Source organism: Palaemon carinicauda, chromosome 16 (assembly GCF_036898095.1).
Source record: "Palaemon carinicauda isolate YSFRI2023 chromosome 16, ASM3689809v2, whole genome shotgun sequence".
In the NCBI taxonomy this organism is placed as follows: domain Eukaryota; kingdom Metazoa; phylum Arthropoda; class Malacostraca; order Decapoda; family Palaemonidae; genus Palaemon; species Palaemon carinicauda.
Window position 1 is genome coordinate 760,716 of NC_090740.1, and position 21,132 is coordinate 781,847.

The 21,132-nt window shown below is 35.3% G+C and overlaps 1 long non-coding RNA gene across 1 annotated transcript; it reads left to right on the forward strand.

The window, feature by feature from the left end:
• The first annotated feature begins 1,393 nt into the window (after positions 1 to 1,393).
• On the forward strand, positions 1,394 to 12,230 carry LOC137654887 (uncharacterized). Its single transcript, XR_011046734.1, has 3 exons — positions 1,394 to 1,571; positions 3,742 to 3,984; positions 11,722 to 12,230. It is a non-coding gene; the product is annotated as an uncharacterized lncRNA (long non-coding RNA).
• The last annotated feature ends 8,902 nt before the right edge of the window (positions 12,231 to 21,132 follow it).

The following is a 21,132-nucleotide window of genomic DNA, read 5'->3' on the forward strand; positions in this document are numbered from 1 at the left end:
GTATTTTTCTGAATGTACTAGCCTGGCTGCTAGGCTAAGTTCAATATAGGGAAGGTGTCTTATTTAACACCAAATTTAGTGGCAAACAGTCTGGCACTTAGAAGGCCCCAAATGAGATGGTAGGTGGTAAATTTTCTTTTATAGCTAAGATAGCAAGGGCCCAGTAGATTTAGGTTAGGAAACTTTGTAAGATCTCTAAAATTCTGTAGAAGGATCTTATGGTATGCACAATAACTTAATACTTTCCAGTAATTTAGGAGCAAACATAACTTAATTTAGCAGTTTCTTTTGTCCTCAAAGGTTAAAGTGGTGCAAAATATGTTGTAAAATTAATCTGAAATTAACTCTGAATAGTGATGGACCTTGGTGGAAGTAGCTGGTTGGGAAAGTCTAAAATTCAAAAATTTTCCTAAACTTGAGAATTTAGGCAAGAGTTTCCTTTGAGTGAAGGTAGTTAAGAATATGGCAGTTTGAGGAGTCGCGGGGATAAATCTGTCAGGTTATTTGGGAAATATAGGTAGTTATAATTTTCACTATTTAAAGGTTTTAAATAGGTTTTTGTAATGGATTTGAAATGTGCATTCCTATCAGAATATCTCAACGTAGGATCTATTTATACACTGGTAACTATTTTCTTTGGTAATAGTGCTATACAATAAGATATTCCGGGCTAAATACAAAACCTTTTTTCAAGAGTAACTGCTTAATTTTTTAATTGTCTGAACAGGTGGCCATTAAAGTCTGTGAGCAGGAAGCCCTCTTGCTTTCTCACTGACCAGATTTATAAATTTGAGAATTTCCTTCCACTTGAGTTCATAGCTTTTAATTACCATTTTCTAGTATTTGATAGTTTGCTTGTTAAGGTATGTGAACTTTACTTATTTTTTAAAATTAACTTTACAAATTTAAGTCAAAGGTCAAAGGGAATCTTTATCACCTTAAGACAGTCTAATGGATATTTCTTAGTTGGTGCAGAAAACTGGGAGGAACAACCATTCTTGAATGGATCTTAACTTCAGTTTGGCCTTTGATCATCTTAGGCTACAACAGGGAAGAATTTTGGTTAATAACCTTAAATTGCTTGCAGATGTATTTTTTCTAAATTCAGGATTGACTGACTGCTAGATATATTAATTTGGTCTTAAGTGTAAGACTTTGAATTTTAATATTTGACTTAGTTTAGTTATTTAGTTTTAATTAAATTTACTTCTGCTGCTCTTTTAAAAAATTTTAGTTCTCCTTTGTATTAATACCCACTAAGTAACTTCAGCGCAATATATTTTTCACGCACATACGTGTTATGTCATCCATTTATTAAGTTTTTCATATCCTTTACAGAATGAGCCTAGAGGGAGAGTTGCTGGACACTAGTTTACCTTAAAAGGGAAAATTACTGCATATCCATCGTTCAAACTCAAATGGCCGAGGATGCTCATTCCTACGAAGTGGTGATTGAAGTGCCAGACTTTTGTGAATAAAATTACCTTGCAACAGGATAACTTCAAAGCACCAGTTATCTAGGAACACTGTCCTAATTGCCTGCAGACATTGCTGGAGTGTTTTAACCTGTGGTAAGCAACTTTTTTTATTGTAGAGCTAGAATACTTATGCAGCAGCTCCTTTTTGTATTGTGATCCTTTACTGTCAAAGGGAACAATAACTTAGATTAATCTTATGGAACTTTGCTGAATAGTCTTAAAACAGTACCACCTGGGGCAAGTTCCATCCCATATTTAATGATAGGTAGTGTCTGAGGCTATGCAACAAATTAAAATTTTTAGGTATGGCAGACTGGGTGGCTAGAAATATTTACACAAAGTTCTGTATATAGCAGTAAGTGTTTGAGACTACAGAGCAATGAGGAAAGCCCAAGGCTCCTGAATTTATGTTTCAGACAGATGAAGGGAAAAGTTTTTGCTTTTGTAAAAATGGCAATTTAAGTATTGTTTTTGCCTGTAAAAAGATTTGCAAAGCCTATTGGTCAGTTAAACTTCCAGGAGGTAAAGTGGTCATTTTTTTTTTTACGTAATGATTAAAAGGACTGGAAGGTATGTTTTAATTTCAATTACCAAACCTGGCCAGTAGTTTTGGATATCTGCATTGCCTGATATGAGTAACTAGAAAATAAACTAGTTTCCCAAATGCTGGCACATTTTCTTATCATATTTGGGTGAATTCTGCTTTGGTCAAGGGACTGGTAAAGCTGTCATTAAATGAAAATACCAGTGAATAGCGTACAGGTTGTAATGGCTATAGATAATAGTAACATTAGTTGACTGGTACTGCAGTGTAACTATTGATCAAACTAACTAGTCCTATTATTAGTTAGGGGCTTAGTCCTCTAGTGTAGAGCATGGAAATTAGTCTGTCCTTTAAGGGTAGCAAAGTAGTTTTTTGAATAAAGTAGAAGTTCAATATAGGGAAGGTGTCTTATTTGACACAATTTAGTGGCAAACAGTCTGGAACTTGGAAGGGCCCCAAATGAAATGGTGGGTGGTAAATTTTCTTTTTATAGCTAATATAGAAAGGGCCCAGTAGATGGAGAGACAAATTCTGTTGAAGGATCTTGTTGTGTGCACAAGAACATACTTACCAGTAATTTAGGAAAAAACAACTTCATTTTGCAGAAAATTTCCTTTGGCCTAAGGTTTTAAGTTGTGCAAAATGACATTTAAAATGAATCTGAAATTAACTCAGGACAGTGGTGGACTTTGGTGTAAGTAGCTGGTTGGGACAGGCTAAAAGTTTTAAATGTTTTATAAACTCAAGAATTTAAGATTTTGAGTTGCCTTCTTTGAGTGAAGGTAGTTTGTAAGCTAAGAATATGGCAGCTTGAGACGTGTCGCAGGGATAAATTTTTTGGGGTGGGTGGGAAATATAGGTTAAGCTTTAATTTTCCCCGTAAGTTTTTAAATAGGTTTTTGTGATCGATTTGAAATGTGCTTTCTGATCGATTTGAAATGTGCTTTCTGATCAGAATAGCTCTTGAGTAGGATCTATTAATACACTTAACTATTTTCATTGGGAATAGTGCTATACAGTAAGATATTCCGGGCTAAATACAAAACAATTTTTTCAAGAGTAACAGCTAAACTCAATGTCCATTGTTGATTTTCAAACTAGGTCTGAACAGGTGGCCATTAAAGTTAAGCAGGAAGCCCTCACTTGCTTTCACACTGACCAGATTTATAACAGCAGTCTGAGAATTTCCTTCCCCCCCCCCTTTTTTTTTTTAGCTTTTAATTACATTTTGCCAGTATTTGATAGTTGGCTTGCAGGTTATGTAAACTTTACTTATTTTGGAAAGTTTACTTTCCAAATTAGTCCAAGAAGGGAATCCTCATCACTTTAAGACGGCAGTCTTCTGGATATTTATTTGGTACAGAAAACAACCATTTTTTAATGGATCTTAACTTCATAGTTTGGACTTTGACCATCTTGGGCTACAACTGGGAAGAATTTGTAAGTTACTTAATAGCCTTAAATTTCTTGCAGATATAACTTATCTAAATTCAGGATTGAATGACTGCTAGATATATTAATTTGGTCTTAAGTGTAAGACTTTGAACTTGTATATTTGACTTAATTTAGTTATTAGTTTTAATTAAATTTACTTCTGCTGCACATTTAAAAGTTGTTAGATCTTTGTATTAATACCCACCAAGTAACTTCAGGGCTAAATATTTTTCACGCATAGGTAGTCATGTCATCCATTTAGTAAGTTTTTCATATCCTTTACAGAAAGAGCCTAGAGGGTAAGTTGCTGGACACTAGTTCACCTTGAAAGGGAAAATTACTGCATATCCATCGTTTGAACTCAATGGCAGAGGATGCTCATTCCTACGAAGTAGTGATGGAAGTGGTAGACTTTAGTGAATACAATCTACTCCTCGCAAACAGGATAACTTCAAAGCACCAGTCATCTAGGAACACAAGGAACAGTCTTAATTGCCTGCAGACATTGCTGGGGTGTTTTAACCTGTGGTAAGCAATTTATTTTTATTGTAGAGCTAGAATACTTGCAGCAGCTCCATTTTGTATTGTGATCCTTTTCTGTCAAAGGGAACAATAACTTAGATTAATCTTATGGAACTTTGCTGAATTGTCTTAAACCGTACCACTGGGGCAAGTTCCATCCCATGTTTAATGATAGGTAGTGTCTGAGGCTATGCAACAAATGAGAATTTTTAGGTATGGCAGACTGGGTGGCTAGATATATTTACAAAGGTCTGTATATAGCAGTAAGTGTTTGAGACTACAGAACAATGAGGATAAAGCCCAAGTCTCCTGAATGTTATGTTTCATACAGATGAAAGGGAAGAGTTTTTGCTTATGTAAAAATGGCAAACTAAGTATTGTTTTTGCCTGTAAAAATGAGATTTGCAAAGCCTATTTTTCAGTTAAACTTCCAGGAGGTAAAGTGGTAATTTTTTTTTTTTACGTAATTATTATAAGGACTGAAAGGTATGTTTTAATTTCAGATTACCAGGCCTGGCCAGTAGTTTGGATATATGCATTGCTTGATATGAGTAACTAGAAAATAGATTAGTTTCCCAAATACTGGCACATTTTCTTATCATATTTGGGTGAATTCTGCTTTGGTGAATTCTGCTTTGGTCAAGGGAATGGTAAAGCTGTCATTTAAGTTCAACTACCACTGAATGGCGTACAGGTTGTAATGGCTATAGATAATAGTAACATTAGTTGACTGATACTGCAGTGTAATTACTGATCAGACTTTAATTAGTCCTATAACTAGTTAGGGGCTTAGTCCTCTAGTGTAGAGCAAGGAAATTTTCTATCCTTTAAGGGTAGCAAAAGTTTTCTGAATTAAGTACTAGCTTGGCTGCTAGGTGAAATTCAATATAGGGAAGGTGTCATATTTGACACAAAAGTTAGTGGCAAACAGTCTGGAAGGGCCGCAGATGAGATGGTGGGTGGTAAATTTTCTTTTTATAGCTAATATAGCAAGGGCCCAGTAGATGGAGACAAGGACTTAAATTCTGTAGAAGGGTCTTATGGTATGCAGAAGAACATAATTACCAGTAATTTAGGAGAAAACATAACTTAATTTTGCAGAATTTCTTTTGGACTCTAAGGTTTTAAGTTTTGCAAAATGACATGTGAAATGATTCTGAAATTAACTCTGGACAGTGATGGACTTTGGTGTAAGTAGCTGGTTCGGACAGGCTAAAAGTTTTAAATGTTTTATAAACTTCAAGAATTTAGGAAATTGCGAGTTCCTTTCTTTGAGTGAAGGTAGTTTGGAAGCTAAGAATATGGCAGCTTGAGGAGTGTCGCAGGGATAAATCTGTTGGGGTGGGTGGGAAATATAGGTTAAGCTTTAGTTTTCCCTGTAAGTTTTTAAATAGGTTTTTGTACTCATCGATTTGAACTGTGTATTCTGATCAGAATAACTCGGTAGGATCTATTAATACACTGGAAACTATTTTCATTGGGAGTATTGCTATACAGCAGGATATTCCGGGCTAAATACAAAACTATTTTTTCAAGAGTAACTGCTAAACCAATGTCCATTATTGATTTTCAAACTAGGTCTGAACAGGTGGCCATTACCAAGTCAAGCAGGAAGCCCTCACTTGCTTTCACACTGACCAGATTTATAACAGCAGTCTGAGAATTTCCTTCCACTCTTGAGTTTTTAGCTTTTAATTAAAATTTTCTAGTATTTGATAGTTAGCTTGTCGAGGTGTGTAAACTTAACTTATTTTGGAAAGTTTACTTTTCAAATTTAAGTCAACGGGAATCTTCATGTCCTTAAGACTGTAGTCTTCTGGTTATTTCTTATTTGGTGCAGAAAACTGGGAGGAACAACCATTCTTGAATGGATCTTCACTTCATAGTTTGGACTTAGACCATCTTGGGCTACAACAGGGAAGAATTTGTCAGTGGATAGCCTTAAATTGCTTGCAGATATAACTTTTCTAAATTCAGGATTGAATGACTGCTAGATATATTAATTTTGTCTTAAGTGCAAGACTTTGAATTTTGATACTTGACTCAGTAGTTTAGTTATTTAAATTTGAATTAAATTGTTCTGCTGCACATTTAAATTTGTGTAAGATCTCCTTTGTATTAATACCCACTATTAAGTAACTTCAGCGCAATATAATTTTCATTCACGCACATGAAGTGTTATGTCATCCATTTAATAAGTTTTTCATATCCTTTACAGAAAGAGCCTAGAGGGAAAGTTGCTGGACACTATTTTACCTTGAAAGAGAAAATTACTGCATATCCATCGTTCCACCAACTCAAATGACAGAAGATTTTCTACGAAGTCGTGATGGAAGTGCAAGACTTGAGTGAATAAAATTACCTTGCAACAGGATAACTTCAAAGCACCAGTCGTCTAGGAACAGTCTTAATTGCCTGCAGACATTGCTAGTGTTTTAACCTGTGGTAAGAAATTTATTTTTATTGTAGAGCTAGAATACTAATGCAGCAGCTCCTTTTTGTATTGTGATCCTTTGCTGTCAAAGGGAACAATAACTTAGATGAATCATATGGAACTTTGCCGAATAGTCTTAAAACAGTATCACCTGGGGCAAGTTCCATCCCATGTTTGATAGGAAGTGTGAGGCTATGCAACAAATGAGAATTTTTAGGTATGGCAGACTGGATGGCTAAAAAAGTTTACAGTTCTGTATATAGCAGTAAGTGTTTGAGACTACAGAGCAATAAGGAAAAAGCCCAAGTCTCCTGAATGTTATGTTTCAGACAGATATGTTTCAGACAGATGAAAGGGAAAAGTTTTTTCTTATGTAAAAAATGGCAAATTAAGTATTGTTTTTGCCTGTAAAAAAGGAGATTTGCAAAGCCTATTGGTCAGTTAAACTTCCAGGAGGTAAAGTGGTCAATTTTATGTAATGATTAAAAGGACTGGAAGGTATGTTTTAATTTCAGATACCAGACCTGGCCAGTAGTTTGGTTATCTGCATTGCCTGATATGAGTAACTAGAAAATAAACTAGTTTCCCAAAATACTGGCACTTTTTCTTATCATATTTGGGTGTATTCTGCTTTGGTCAAGGGACTGGTAAAGCTGTCATCAAATGAAAATACCAGTGAATGGCGTACAGGTTGTAATGGCTATAGATAATAGTAACATTAGTTGACTGGTACTGCAGTGTAACTATTGATCAGATGAACTAGTCCTATAACTAGTTAGGGGCTTAGTCCTCTAGTGTAGAGCGTGGAAATTAGTCTGTCCTTTAAGGGTAGCAAAGTAGTTTTCTGAATAAAGTAAAAGTTCAATATAGGGAAGGAGTCTTATTTGACACAATTTTTGACAATTTAGTGGCAAACAGTCTGGAACTCTGAAGGGCCCCAATTGAGATGGTGGGTGGTAAAATTTCTTTTATAGATAATATAGCAAGGGCCCAGTAAATGGAGACTAGGACTTAAATTCTGTAGAAGGATCTTATGGTATGCACAAGAACATACTTAACAGTAATTTAGGAAAAACATAACTTAAAACCTTGAGGCCAAAAGAAATTTTCTGCAAAATTAAGTTGTGCAAATTGACATGTAAAATGAATCTGAAATTAACTCTGGACAGTGATGGACTTTGGTTTAAGTAGGTGGCTGGGACAAAAGTTTTAAATGTTTAATAAACTCAAGAATTTAAGATTGTGAGTTGCCTTCTTTGAGTGAAGGTAGTTTGTAAGCTAAGAATATGGGAGCTTGAGAGGTGTCACAGGGATAAATTTGTTGGGGTGGGTGGGAAATATAAGTTTAGCTTTAATTTTCCCTTTTTTAAAATAGGCTTTTGTAATCATAGATTTGAAATGAGCATTCTGATCACAATAGCTCTTAAGTAGGATCTGTTAATACACTAGAAACCATTTTCATTTGGAATAGTGCTATACAGTAAGATATTCCGGGCTAAATACAAAACTATTTTTTAAAGAGTAACTGCTAAACTCAAATGCCCATTGATTTTCAAGCTAGGTCTGAACAGGTGTCCATTAAAGTCAAGCAGGAAGCACTCGCTTGCTTTCACACTGACCATATTTATAACAGCAGTCTGAGAATTTCCTTCCACTCACGAGTTTTTAGCTTTTAATTATTATTTTCCAGTATTTGATAGTTAGCTTGTCAAGTTGTGTAAACTTTACTTATTTTGGAAAGTTTACTTTTCAGATTTAAGTCAAAGGGAATCTTCATCACCTTAAGACGGTAGTCTTCTAGATTTCTTATTTGGTGCAGAAAACTGGTAGGAACAACCATTTGGATCTTCACTTCATAGTTTAGACTTTGACCATCTTGGGCTACAACAGGGTAGAATTTTAGTTAGTTGATAGCCTTAAATTGCTTACAGATATAACTTTTCTAAATTCAGGATTGAATGACTGCTAGATATATTAATTTGGTCTTAAGTGTAAGACTTTGAACTCTAATATTTGACTTAATTTAGTTATTTAAGTTTTAATCAAATTTACTTCTGCTGCACATTTATTGTTAGATCTCCTTTGTATTAATACCCACTATTAAGTAACTTCAGCGCAAAATAATTTTCGCGCACATAGGCAGTCATGTCATCCATTTACTAAGTTTTTCCTGTCCTTTACAGAAAGAGGCTAGAGGGAAAGTTGATGGACACTAGTTTACCTTGAAAGGGAAAATTACTGCATATCCATAGTTCCACCTACGAAGTGGTGATGGAAGTGGAAGACTTGAGTGAATACAATCAACTTGCAACTGGACAACTTCAAAGAATCTGTCTTCTAGGAACAACAGTCTTTATTGCCTGCAGACATTGCTGGAGTGTTTTAACATGTGGTAAGCAATTTTTTTTTTCTTTTTTTTTTGGGTAGAAAAAGGATACTTATGCAGCAGCTCCTTTTTGTATTGTGATCCATTACTGTCGAAGGGGACGATTACGTAGATTAATCTTATGGAACTTTGCTGAATGGTCTTAAGACAGTATCACCTGGGTGAAGTTCCATCTCATGTTTATATTTGATAGGTAGTGTCTGAGGCTATGGAACAAATGATAATTTCTAGGTATGGCAGACTGGGTGGCTAAAACTGTTTAAGCAAAGGTCTGTATATAGCAACTGTTTAAGTGGTACCACCTCATATGAAGGTGCAATCTCAGGTTGTGACCTTTAAGGTATACCTAAGTAGGTCATATTTCAGATCTGTGAAGATACAGGTTGGCATTCCAGAAATTGTTGATGGCACTTTCAGATGGAAGGGAAGTAGCCAATGGGGAATAAGAGTGAACTAAGAGTAGACCAGAATGGCTTATGTTAAAGAAATCAAAGGGGCGAAGGCCTGAACGAAACCCAGGTAGTTGGTTGATAAAAATGGAGCTTGGATTAAAGGTTGAAGGTTCATAGTTAACTGTTGTTCCAAAGCAGTCTTGCTATAAAGCTAGTTAATGTTTAAATGAAGCTGATGTTGCAAGACTTTATTCTGCATTTGAAGTCAGAAGTTGCATGAGCCAGACTTTACTGCCTTAATTCAGTGTAGGGTTACTAGTGAGTTTCATGTTGCCTTGACGTAAGAGGAAATTGTAGATTATAATAGTGGGCGATAGTATCAAAAGCATAGGGGCTTTGTGCAAGGAGCCTATAGCTAATGGTTCTGCAACTAAGTTTATACTTTGTCTACTAAATTTGTAGTCTGATAGTTATAGAATTTTGAATGAATGGGATGTTTAATTTTTAATGTTAGGAAGAACTTACTTTGAGAGTTTAGGATATGGTGAATGTCTTATAGAAATTTATAATGTTCAACATTATATATGTAGATAAAATTCAATGGTCTGATGAATACTTGTTCTGAGGAATACTTGTCCCTACATGAATAAAAACATTCGCCCTTTAATGAGAGAGCACAGTTGAACAATGTTATTTGGCTGGTAGATAGTGGCTAGTACTGGGAAGCCCCACCTCTAAGGCAGTAAAATTGATTCTTGCAGCAAACTAACTTGCTGGTTGTATCCTAACGTGGCTATAGAATATTTTACAGGTGTAAATCAAAGATAAAGGCCAACCTGTAGAAAAAACCAGGGGGACATGAGAAAAGACCATGGGTTTAGGATAAATATAACTTTGTAAGGTTGTGATAGCCGATTTGGCAAATATGCTTTACTGGGGTTAGTCCCGCTCGAATTAGTTAGCTCCTTGATCGCTGCAAGCTTACCATCCTTGTGAGCTAAGGGTGCGCAGCTTGGAGTAGCTTATGTCTTTTGTCATCAGTAGCCATTGTCTAGAACTCCTAGGACCTAGCTTGGGTGGAGGGGCTTCGTTGCTAATCATTTTTATACATGGTCAGTCTCTAGGGTATTGTCTGCTTGAAAGGGTAATGTCACTGTCCCTTGTCTCTGCTATTCACGAGCTGCCTTCAAACCTTTTAAAATTAGTTGATCCTCCTCAGATTTCATTGTTGCAGGGGTTAAGTTTGCAGGTTGGAATCGAGCTTAGGGATGTTATTGCCCCCCTTCCAATGGCAGGTGTTTGACAGGAGGCATAAGATGGCAGACTACTCTTCTTACTGGAAGAATCTGCTAGACAGATACTTCCCATACCCAGTACTTGGCTCTCTGGCCCTTCTCTGCCTATTCAGGGTAGTAGTGCCAATTTAAGTAAAGACTAATGAAGCTGGGAGTTTTTTTTTTTTTTTCATGACAAAGCCTCTCCCTATGGGAAGGCCTTCTTTTTATTTCTACTCCTGTAAAGACCCGTGCAATGCCTTAGTCATCCTTGAGGCTGTAAGGAACCCTCTTGAGGGAGCATGGCATAAGCACTTGAACCCTCAACTGGGATTGAGCCTTCAATTTAACTTTTTTCATCCTGTCCAAAGTCTCCCGTAAAGGTGCATTTATTAAAACCCTCTTCCAGGGTTGCCCTATTATAAATTTGAAGAGTTAAGTGCAGTCTACGTCGCCATGTCTCCTTGTGGTGATTATGCTTGTACTAGCACAATGGCTGAGCTGCATGCATCCTCCAGGTGTGAGGTATCAAAGGATAGTGTGATTTCCTGTGCTTTATGGCGTAAAATTTTAATTTTTCCAATGGTAATTTTAGAAGTTTTTAAGTTTTGCTTCGGCTTCTTTCATGGTTTTGAGTAGAAAAGTAGAGGGCTGTTGACCCACTATCCTGTGAAGGCTACTTATTTTCAGGGACTCTCCGATTTCAGGAACTTTCTGATAGCAGTCAATGCCAGCGACTAGGGAAAGGTGCTTTCTATCTCTAGCTAAGGAACCAGTAGAGTATTTTTCTCCAAAAGCTTGCTTTAAAGCCCAGTTTGTACTGCATAGTACAGGAACCGGCATTTGGCCTGATAATTATAATCGGCTTTGAAAAATTAGTAATGAATAAGACTAAAATTCTTTTGATAAATTTCACCTGCTTTAACATATAAGCAGCTTCTGCTAATGAGGGTGGCTAATACGGTCTTTTTGGATTTTCGGTATTCTGAAATGGTCCAGGGAGAACACGTGCCTGATAGTTTGTAGTTATTCCTTGCTTGTCTTTCCATAAAGATTTAATACCTACTCTACTTAATCTGAACAGCTAAATTTGACTTAATTGTCTAAACTGCTCAGCTATTTTCACATAATTTTAATAAATTTGTTATTGCTGCAAATATTTTAGATTAACTCTAATTCTTTAATGTCAGCAACTTCAATGCCATGTTGTTCATGCACATAGTCAACGGTCACAAATTTCTTTTTTTTTTTTATCAGTTAAGAGCCTAGAGGGAGAAGCTGCAAGACTACCGTGGAGAGAAGTTGTCCCATGAACTCTAGTGCCACCACTCCTTCCTGCTTCAGTTGGTTCAAAATTAGGCGAATAGCAAAAAGTCCTGCTACAAATCGGATAATCGTTCCAGTAGTCTTTTGACAGCTTTGAGAAGCTGGTAGGCATTGTTGGTGTACGGCTTTACCCTTTCGCAAGACTCCAAAGCTCTTCAGTGCAGAATTCATTCACCGAATAGCAACTAGTACTTCTGCAACAAAGCGGGTGTCTATTCCAGCAAGTTTCGAAGACAATGAAAATCCTGCAGACATTATTGTATTTTGAGGTTTACCCTATCGCAAGACTCTGCCAAGCTTGACGGTACTAGGAAAGTGTAGCAGCAGCTATAGTTATAAAGTTATCCCTCTGACAAGGGTGACCTTAACTTAATTGTATTAAACTTTGCTGGTCCAAGCTGTTTAATATTGAAACTCCTGGCTTAAATTTATCCCGGGGAATTTATGAACTTTAAAATATATGTTAATAGCAGAGTTGATTCACTTACTTTTCTATCCAGTATTTATTATGGTGTGAGAGTATCGCTGATGGCTGGGTCCTGCCTGTCTTTTTTTAAAGTATAAAGGGATTTGTTGTTTTCTGCTGTTTTGTATAGTAAATGTGTAAAGTATTTTAATCTATCTTTTTTCTGGTATTCTGGTACGGCTATGCCTGCTTTTAGCAGACTAATAAATTGTATACTGGTATGTGTACAGTAACAGTTGCCATAGCACCTGTTTATGCTTGATGCAGCAATGGTGGTCGTTGATGGATTAAAATGTACTTTTGTAAAAAGAATTTTCACCCCAAAGCTCGAAGAATAGCTTGAAAAAATATGCAAGGAGAGCTAACACTGTAAAATCTTTGCTCTATAAAGGGAAGTCTCATTTTTGCACAAAACCTGGTTTACATAATTCGGTTGTTTACCAGATTAATTCCCTCATAAAAGATTTTATCATTTAGAGGTTTATCTTAGTCCAGATGAAGTCTGTCTATAAATCTTTTATTCCCATCAAAGGGTATTACACTAAGTCATGAGTCTTGCATTAAACTTGTCTTGTATGGTATTTTATCAATGTGCTTGGATCTTTTGATTAGTGTTCAGGTTTAGCCAATACTACAGGTCCTGAATTCTCTAAATGCATGCAGTACTGAATGTCGAAATTTGAGAGAAATAAAGTTGCCTCACTTTGCTTCTTGCAAAGTCAAAATCAGTCCCCTCAAGCAGTTAAAAATTTTTTAAAGATTAATGTACTGATAAAAAAATGGGCCATCAAATATTTTTGTTGGCTAACCTGAAATTCTAAACTGCAACAGCCTCTATAATTTGAACGCAAGTCTTGAACAAGGTTGTTGCAAGAGGACGGTATGAACGTTGTCTAAGGTTGGTCGTGGTCAGAAAAGTTTATTTTATTGAAAAATCTTGTGAAAGTAGCCTATAACCAATTGCAGCAGGATATAGTGCAAGGCATAGACTTTGCTTCGCAAGAGAAATTGCAATGATTGGCAAGACATTGGCTCAATAAAAATTTAAATTTAGTAGGGTAAAATGTGGTTTACAGGTCTGATGGCTCCAAATTTAGCTTAAATGCATAGGTTTAATTAATAGATAGAACTTTGAACTGTGGTTCCTTGTTCAAAGCTCAAATAATCTATTTGGTTATGAGCATATGCTCTTCTAGTTGAAGAATTTTATATTCTGGTACCTCTGATACCAATGCAAAAACTGAGTCTGCCAACAGTATTGCCTGACTAAAGACTGCATAGATGGCAAGGAACTTTAAATTCTAGCAACTGATATGCTTTGGTTCAATGGTTGGTTTAACAGTAAATTATTGGTTAGTAAATAACTTTTAGACTATGCATATCCTCAACTGGTAACTCAGGTCCTCAATCTGGCTGCTAACAAGTAGTCTAAATGAAAGTCAAAATTTTAAATTTCATGGTTTGAGAAACTAGTTTGTTCTAGACTAGCTTTAGAAGATCGAAGAAAAAGGGTTAGAGCCAAAGGAGGTACACTGGTTGGCTTATATTTGTTGAATGTCAAGATTAGAAGCAGTAAGACTATTTTACAATGGTATACCCTTGAACTGAATTTAAAATTAACTGCATTAGAAACATAGTAGGCTTACCCCAAGGGAACTCGCCTAGTCACTAATGCAATACTCCCAGGGTGTTTTATTTTAATTCGATGGCATCATAAATAAGTTTACTGCAGGTATATAGTGTAAAATTTGACAGAGGTACATAAGACTTTAAGTTATACTTAAAGTTCTTAGTATTAATTTTAGATTTGAAGGATGGACTCTCCACCACTTTGTAAAGGGCCCTGGAAATTTTCCTCAATGCCAGTGTTGCAAAAATTTTCTACTAAAAGCCCATACTCATAAGTCTATTATAGAAATAATTTTTCAAGCTTAAAACTATCGGACAATAAATTTTCTTGATATTGTGAGGAGAGATTCAAGCGAGAAATAGGAGACATTTTATAGCCTACATGTAACCTATACTTGCTTTTGAAGAACTAATATTTCTTTGAAAATTACTTTAAACATTGAGGAAATTACTTGTAGAAATTGTTGAATTCAAAAAATTCAAAAACATTTAGAGCAAGAGTTGTCTTATTTTTAGATTAAATCTATCGAGAAAATAGTTTGAAGTAACCTCATTAATTTTAATCGACTAACTAGCTCCTTTTAATATGCTTTATACCTAATTCTGTTGAAAATATTATCTTATGCTTATAAAATTAAATAAACTAAAGAGGGTAGTTTTCGTACTTGCATTAACAAAAAATAGCAATCATAATTAATAGTCTGTTTTGCATATTCGAGTATTCCATAGTTTCCCTTGAAAAAGTTTTCTATGTAAGTCTAGCTTGGTCGTTTTCTTTGTTTAGGTACGGAATGGTATAGTGGTTGCGTTTTTTATGTAATTTGAGCCAAAAAACTATTTGCTTTTACATTTAAAGTTTTTTTTGCCAAAGTGTGGAATTTTTAGTGGTACTGGGATCAAGCAAATTACTAAAGGAAATCTGGTCAATTTGGTCATTACATTGCGCTCTTGGTTAACAAATGGAAGAAAGTCTTTTCACTTTTTTTTTTTCCCCCTAGTCTGGGGCTGTTTTTAGCTTAAATTTATTTTGCTTTCATGCCAGATTCTCCAATGCAATTTCACATTTAAACATTTTTTCTTTTGACATTTCATGTGTAGATTTTCAGTTATGTCTTAGTATATTTTTAATCGCTTTTATTTTCCTAACGGAAATTTTTCCAGTATGCATCTATCCATTAACAAAAAAATAAGGGATACTACTGCTTTTTCATTTAACATTGTGCGTAATGTAAGTTTCATCTGAGTCTAAAATCACTAATTTATTCCTGATTTACTTTAGGTACATTGAGATTGCTTATATTTTCTATAATGTAAATATCCTTTAATTATAACCCCCTTCATAACAGGAGTTATAGCTAAATTTATCCACACTCCAGGGGACGAGTATCCTTGTACTTTTTCCTTAGCTCACAATGATTTTCAGTCCTTTAAAATCAAATAGTTGTTAACCAGCCTTGGGTAGGCCATATCCTGTGTACCGTGGTCTCCTTATGTCTTGGGTTAGTGTTCTTGCCTGAGGGTACACTCGGATACTCTATGCGGTTTCCTTATTTCCGTTTGGTAGGCCATATCCTGTGTACCATGGTCTCCCACTTTCTTGAGTAAGAGTTTTCTTGCTTGATGGTACACTCGGGAACACTATTTTGTTGACTTAACCTTCCTCACTGGGTTATTTTCCCTAATAGCGCCCTTGGGCTTAGAAGCATACTGCTTTTCCAAATAGGGTTGTCTAATGGAGCCCTTGGGCTTATAAGCATACTGCTTTTCCAAATAGGGTTGTAGATTAGCTAGCATTAATAGCACTCCTACTCATGTGTGGGCATTAGTTACATATAGCGTATATATTTCTGGATTTGAGGTGAGCAGCTCAATTTGCACCACTGCTAGAAAATCGTTTTGAGACATGGCGAATGTCCTTATAATCACATGATCCCAAGGGGTGAAGAAAATTGCCAATAAAAGCCAATGCTTTTGTATAGCCTACTAAGTATATACAACCAAAGTACTGCTGAGGCATAGTGAATTTTATTCGTAATATCACATTGGTAATATTGCTGAAACTTTAAAACTTTAAGTTCTTGCCATTGTTATGGAATGGATGACAGTTGAAAAAACTAATATCAAATAGAAATAAGTTTTATTGGAAGGAAGAAAATCTTTAATCTGGGTGACATTCAAATAAATAACAATAATATCTAGTAGAATTGGAGACCTAGGTGTATGACTTTGTCTGTAGTTTGTGCTCAAATACTGTAGTAGGAAATGTTAGATATCACAGTAGAAAACATTGCTTTGCAATGAAGTATCTGGACGAATATTCTGTCAAACTTGTGATTAGCTGTTTTTACCAGTAGCCTACTAGTGTAACTCCATCTTAAAATCTACCCAAAGTGCAATTTAAGAAATTACAAAAAAATAAAGGCGAAAAACTGAGTGCCCCACCCCGAATTAGGATTACTCCTGTATTGAATTATTATGGCTGCCTATTAAACCTAGAATAGAGATATCTCTTGGAAACCTGTCATTCAAAATATCTTAAGAATTGCTACATGTCGTGCAGCCAAAAAATCATGTCGACACGAGAAGTTAACAGGTGAATTCAGATTATTAGAGCCAAGATGTACATGTTCTAGAGCTTTCAAACATGCGGCCCCAAGACTATTTACAATAAGTTACCACTAGACAATCGAAAGTCTGAAAATAAAAGGCTTTCAAGAAGGAACTAGACCTTCTTGTGAAGTGCTTCGATAATGAATACAACGTGTGATATTTAAGATACCTGAAATATTATAAGACAGATATTGTAGGTCCTGCACAGTACAGGGTTCACCTGTGCGAAAAGGACCAGGAAAATAGCCCTTGCCCTTTAAGTTGAGTAGTCTCTACAAAAAAACACTTTAGAAGCCTTTATTTCTTTGTCTGCTCGATTATTATATTTATTGTCTCAGACGATAACTAAACTTACTTAAAGAGTAATTTGTCAATAATATACAATTAAGACAGCATTATGCTAGCAACGTCTTACTCGTGTGGGAAATTGATAATGTAGTGTATATATTTCTGGTTTGGCGAGAAGTAGCTCACCACTGCTTAATAAATAACCCTTAAATATAATATGCTTGGCCTTATGATTCCCCGTGTTGAGTCAAATTACTGCTAAAGGGCCATACATGTGTATATTGAAGTATATTCAACCAGTCTCAACAAAAAAATTACTTTGAAGACATTTATCAGAACATGACAAAGTTTTTTGCTACTGTTTTATATAAATTTTTTCGTTCAAAAATTAAATGCTAGAGAATTCTATTGCCTATAATCCCTAAATTGACGTTTGGAAAAAACGAGAAACTTCCATATGAAAAATAATCAGCATTGAAAGTTACGTCTATGGATCGATAAAATAATAAACTTAAAATTAAAGCTATGAAAAATTCCAACGCACAGTATCTTTAACATATTCTCTTAAAAGATTTTAAATAAGATAAATCGACCGGGAAACAATAACATTGTTTTAATGGAGCTGAGTCAAACCCTTAAATCTATACCATATTATCCCGCTGGAAATTTTGGTTAATACTTATCATAAAACTATATAAGCGAAGGAAGTTTATATTAACTCCATTAACTGCTAGCATTTGTTAGGATACCTGTGAGAGATTCTCAAAATTTTACGCAACATCTAAGTATTCTGTAGTAGTCTCCCCTTAAACGTTTTCTGTGTAAGACAAACCGTGATCGTTTTCTTTGTTTAGATACTGAAACAGAAGTGAGTGGTTGCGTTCATGAACTAACTTCAGCAAAACGAAACTGCTTGATTATACATTTCAACCGTAGACGTACATTAAATATTAAATCATATACGTGCCAATGTCTTAACGCATATTACAGTCAAATTAATTAATCGAAGCATAGCTTGAATAACGCTTAGCCAAATATACAAGATTATATATTTAAAATAATCATAGAAACGGAACGTATGGTGTATGTGATCAACTGAAGAAATTTTAGGGAATTTTTGCCAAAGTCTGGAATTATCAGTGGTTTTGTAGACAAGTCTCTTTAAGGGAGACCTGGTAAATTTGACCATTGGTCTGTTAATTATTGGAGAAATTTAATGTCACGTTAAAATCTTTATGAAGAAATATTAAACTGCAGCATAAAACGAAATGAAAAGTGAACACATCTATAGGCCTATACATGGGATGCCAAATTTATTGTATGCAGTAATTCTTAATGGTAATTTGTTTAATATTTTGAATGTTAGTACAATATTTGTTATTTTAGCTTCAATATAAGTTAGATTAGCCTACAAATGGGAAATTTTAGCCTCCGATAAGATTTAATTAATGGGTAATGGTGGCCTATTGGAAACGTTCCTGCCTGGGGATATGCCGGACATGAATTCGAGTCTTGCTCAAGCTCGAAAGTTTCTTGTTGCCTCTGCAACCTAACCATCCTTGTGAGCCAAGGATTGGTGATTTGGGGGAGCCTATAGGTCTACCTATTGAGTCAACACCACCTATTCACCTATTGCCTAGCTCTCCCTGGTCCTAGCTTGGTTGAAGAGGGGCCCTGGGCAGTGATCATATGTATATATGGTTAGTCTTTAGGACATTGCCCTGATAGTTTGCCTCTGCCATTCATGAGCGACCTTTAAACTTTTAAATAGTTTAGATTTTATAAATAGACCTTTCATTAAAATCAAAACACAAGTAAGCTCATAATTTTCTTTTAAAGACTAAATATTAGTGTTTATTATTTCATAAGTGCAATCATTGGAAGTAAATTACTAAATTCACAGTATATTATAACCACATGAGAGATATTGGAAAATGTATTCAGTTCTGATAAAATTATACTAAAGAATACTTGGACAAATTACTTATGATTTAGTTATAGTTTAGGTTACTTCTGACCTGGGGAAAAATCTAGGGAAAGTCTAGGGAACGTCTAGGGTCTAGGGAAGTCTCTTGACAGCTACCGAAAATTCATTTCTGTCAATCATCAATGACTCGGACAAAGAAAGACGTGTTATGTAACTAGTGCTTCTGTGAACCATGAATAGTCATTGGGTAAGATCTTTACAAGGTTTTAATGTTTTTCTTTACAAGGTTTTAATGTTTTTTCCAGCGATGTTTTATTATTTAAAACCATTTTAGAGTTTAATAAATATCGATTTTCTTACGAAGATATATCTGATGCCAGTATACGAATTACCTAACTTACGTGTTTACTTGTTTTGGGTTTAAATCCAACCCTCCACTGAAGCCGAGTGAACTACTTCTCGGGCGGGTCCATATTAATCATCTAAAACATTTTCATTATAACTTATACAATTCTTTGATTGTAGCATCTTCCAAATCATATGATCTTGTGGAAAGTAATGTCTTTAGTTTCTTCTTAAATTCAGTTGCTCCCTTTAGGTCCTTCATTTCAGTTGGCAGTTTATTATAATGTCTAGGCGCACAGTAGCTAAAAGCCCTTTCACCAAATTTACTATTTGTTCTTGGTTCAGATAGCCTATGTTTGTCACTCATGTGTCTTATGGTAACATTTGTTTCTAGTTCTAGTTTTTTCAGGCATTCTTTTAGATATTTTGGTTCAGTATCTTGAACGTTAGTAAGAGTAGCTTGTATTTGATTCTCGCCTTTACCGGCAGGAGACTAGGAATTATTAGTATCGATAATTTTAAGTTTCCTAAATTTGAAAGTGGCTATAATTACACAGGCTTTGAAAAGGTCTCTAGATTAGGCTATTAGGAATTAAATTCATATAGACCTTTTTTTTAGAATCTATCCATATCAAATGTTCTAGAAGCTAGAATACGTAATTCTCAAACAACTAGTTAGCCACTTAGAATAGAAGCTTTGCCAAACGACCAGATATAATATAGACAATTATATTCTGAAGAGATAATTATTTGCTCTATTGTAATTTATATGCTGGAAATGATGGATGAGAACAATTGTGCTATCTTAATATTACTCTATCTTAAGTGTAAAGGTCTGCCATTAGTCAAATTTGTCAATTATAACGATCACAATGGATGGTAGGCTGTAAGGCGATGGTGTTTGTCAATGTTGAAAAAAAATATGAGAAACTGATAATCCTGTTAGAAATTGAAATTATTTTCGACAAGATAAAGAATGGTAAGGTTGTAAATTAAATAGGCCAATATATGAACATATAACTTTTAGAACAAGTGCTATGTATACCCGCTTTATTGGAAACGTAACTGCCTGTCGATCAGCTGGACTGGGGTTCGAGTCCCGCTCCAACTTTTTTTTCTTTTTTTTTTTTTTTTTTTTCTTTTTTTTTTTTTTTTTTTTTTGCGTGTGTGCGTGCACAACCTCCCCATCCTTGTGAGGTAAGGATGGGGTAATTTTGGGGTGAGCTGAAAGGTCTACCTGCCGAGATATCAGCGGCCATTGCCTGGCCCTCCCTGGTCTTAGCTTGAATAGAGAGGGGTCTTTCGTGCTGATCCTTTATATATGGTCAGTCTGGAGGGCTTTGTCCTGCTAGGGTATTGTCACTGTCCCTTGCCTCTGCCATTCATGAGTAGATTTTAAACTATAGTCCATTTCTTTTAGCTATGCATATTTGCACCGACTCGCGGCGGTGCTCTTTTAGCTCGGAAAAGTGTCCTGATCGCTGATTGGTTAGAATTATCTTGTCCACCCAATCAGTGATCCGGAAACTTTTCCGAGCTAAAAGGGCACCGCCGCGAGTCGGTGCAAATATGCATCGCTAAAAGAAATGGACTATAGGTCGTTAATGGTACACAGGCCTTGGCTCTCGTTAGGGTACAGTCAAGGTCCTTTAAATATATTACTATATTTTGAGAGCATTGTTAGTGATTCAATATATATTTCGCTGATGGACACCATGCATTGATCTTCTTCATACCCAAGAAAATAGGTTTTTTTTTTTATTTTTTTTTTTTTTTTTTTTAATAACTGCAAAATAATTATGTACATTTTAAAAGAGGATGATCATGCTGGCTGCGTATTCCATTTAAGGTAAATTCAATTGTAGCTTAGCCTAAAATTGTGTAAAGTACTAAACTGGCATTATTCAGAGGTTTGAAAGTCATGCAATACTTTTATTATTCAAGACAGTATCTTCTGTGACGTGACACATTTTACATTTTTATAATTAACTGCAAGATTGAATTAGGTAAAGTTTATTTCGGGGATCCCTCGGTATTTTCAAGTTTGTTTAATTACTAGATAGTATCAATGTTTAAT